Source organism: Ascidiella aspersa, chromosome 5, assembly GCF_963924565.1.
Source record: "Ascidiella aspersa chromosome 5, kaAscAspe10.2, whole genome shotgun sequence".
Classification (NCBI taxonomy): domain Eukaryota; kingdom Metazoa; phylum Chordata; class Ascidiacea; order Phlebobranchia; family Ascidiidae; genus Ascidiella; species Ascidiella aspersa.
Window position 1 is genome coordinate 10,940,929 of NC_139451.1, and position 2,500 is coordinate 10,943,428.

The following is a 2,500-nucleotide window of genomic DNA, read 5'->3' on the forward strand; positions in this document are numbered from 1 at the left end:
CGCTCGCCGTCGGCGCCGCGCGCCGCCGCGCACCTCGATTCCCGCCCTTGAGCCGCCAGCCGTTGGCCTCTTCGAGGTCGACTCGCCGCCGCCGCGCGGGATTCTGGTCGCGATCGTCGCGCATCGTGCCGTGCTGTCTTGAGCGGGACGGGCGCTCGCGCGTCCGACGCCGCAGCAGCCGCGCGGAGAAATCCCCGCGCGGAACGTTTGCAACGCGACCCTGAGGCGGGCGCGGCCCCGGGATTGACCCGAGGCCGCAATTTGCGTTCAGAACGTCGATGCTCAATGTGTCCTGCAATTCACACTAATTCACGCAGCTAGCTGCGTCCTTCATCGACTCACGAGCCGAGTGATCCACCGCCAAGAGCCATCCACGATTGTTTCGCTCGCACAGTGCCTCGCACTATAGGGTGACAAAATAGACCGCGCCGAGCGGTCGGCCAGGCCGACGCTTGAAGCCGGAGCGCGCGGCACCGCGGCACTCGACGCGCAAACATTACCGGGTGACCGAATCGCCGGCCGGCGCGCCGCTCCTCGCGGGTCGGGCGCCGGGTAGCAAAGACTTTTTCTCTCGCTTGTCCGAGTTTCGCGTTCGCCGAAGCGTTTGCGAGACCGTTAATGATCCTTCCGCAGGTTCACCTACGGAAACCTTGTTACGACTTTTACTTCCTCTAAATGATCAAGTTAGATCGTCTTCTCGGACGCCGGCTCGACCGTTGCCGGCCGCGCCAGGTCCAATCGGAGGACCTCACTAAACCATTCAATCGGTAGTAGCGACGGGCGGTGTGTACAAAGGGCAGGGACGTAATCAACGCGAGCTAATGACTCGCGCTTACTGGGAATTCCTCGTTCAAGGGAAATAATTGCAATTCCCTATCCCTAGCACGACCGGGGTTCAGCGGGTTACCCAGACCTGTCGGCCAAGGCGAGCACATGCTGATCCGGTCAGTGTAGCGCGCGTGCGGCCCCGAACATCTAAGGGCATCACAGACCTGTTATTGCTCAATCTCGTGTGGCTAAACGCCACTAGTCCCTCTAAGAAGTTAGACGCCGACCGATTGGGTCGCGTAACTAGTTAGCAAGCCAGAGTCTCGTTCGTTATCGGAATTAACCAGACAAATCGCTCCACCAACTAAGAACGGCCATGCACCACCACCCACAGAATCAAGAAAGAGCTCTCAATCTGTCAATCCTCACTGTGTCCGGGCCGGGTGAGATTTCCCGTGTTGAGTCAAATTAAGCCGCAGGCTCCACTCCTGGTGGTGCCCTTCCGTCAATTCCTTTAAGTTTCAGCTTTGCAACCATACTTCCCCCGGAACCCAAAGACTTTGGTTTCCCGCAAGCTGCCGGAGAGGTCGTAAAACTAACGCCCCCCGATCGCTAGTTGGCATCGTTTATAGTCAGAACTAGGACGGTATCTGATCGTCTTCGAACCTCTGACTTTCGCTCTTGATTAAAGAAAACATTCTTGGCAAATGCTTTCGCAGTCATTCGTCTTGCGCCGATCCAAGAATTTCACCTCTAACGGCACAGTACGAATGCCCCCGTCTGTCCCTCTTAATCATTACCTCGCGCTCCGAAAACCAACAAAATAGAACCGAGGTCCTATTCCATTATTCCATGCACCATTATTCAGGCGAATCGCCTGCTTTGAACACTCTAATTTTTTCAAAGTAAACGTTCCGGCCGCCGCCGACACTCAGTCAAGGGCACCGGCGGAGAACCGGAGGTGAGGCCAGGACGGCCAGTACACGCCTTGCGACGGACCGGCCGCCTGCGCCCAAAATCCAACTACGAGCTTTTTAACCGCAACAACTTAAATATACACTTTTGGAGCTGGAATTACCGCGGCTGCTGGCACCAGACTTGCCCTCCAATGGATACTCGTTAAAGGTTTTAAAGTGTACTCATTCCAATTACAGGGCCTCGTTTAGAGTCCTGTATTGTTATTTTTCGTCACTACCTCCCCGCGTCGGGAATGGGTAATTTGCGCGCCTGCTGCCTTCCTTGGATGTGGTAGCCGTTTCTCAGGCTCCCTCTCCGGAATCGAACCCTGATTCTCCGTTACCCGTAAGAACCTCGGTAGGCCAGTACCGTACCGACGAAAGTTGATAGGGCAGACACTTGAATGATCCGTCGCCGGTGCGAGACCGTGCGATCCGCAAAGTTATCCAGAGTCACCAAAGGTTGCGGGCCGAAGCCCGGTCGGTTTTTGGTCTGATAAAAGCACGCCTCCCGCGAGGTCGGCGCTTCACGCATGTATTAGCTCTAGCATTTCCACAGTTAACCACGTAAAACGTACGATCAAATGAACCATAACTGATTTAATGAGCCATTCGCAGTTTCACTGTACGAGAGCTCGTACTTAGACTTGCATGGCTTAATCTTTGAGACAAGCATATGACTACTGGCAGGATCAACCAGGTAGCTACTTTAGCGTAGCCCCGAAAGGCCGACGAAGGAGGCGCCGCTGATGCGGCGCCGTCGCTCGGTCGATGCG

General features: G+C 55.8%; 2 non-coding genes across 2 annotated transcripts; both read right to left on the reverse strand.

Annotated features, from left to right (window-relative positions):
• Positions 1-215: 215 nt before the first annotated feature.
• LOC146143404 (5.8S ribosomal RNA) lies at positions 216-369 on the reverse strand. The gene has a single exon (XR_014501119.1). It is a non-coding gene; the product is annotated as a 5.8S ribosomal RNA (ribosomal RNA).
• A 247-nt stretch (positions 370-616) lies between these two features.
• On the reverse strand, positions 617-2,427 carry LOC146143405 (small subunit ribosomal RNA). Its single transcript, XR_014500787.1, has one exon. It is a non-coding gene; the product is annotated as a small subunit ribosomal RNA (ribosomal RNA).
• Positions 2,428-2,500: the final 73 nt, after the last annotated feature.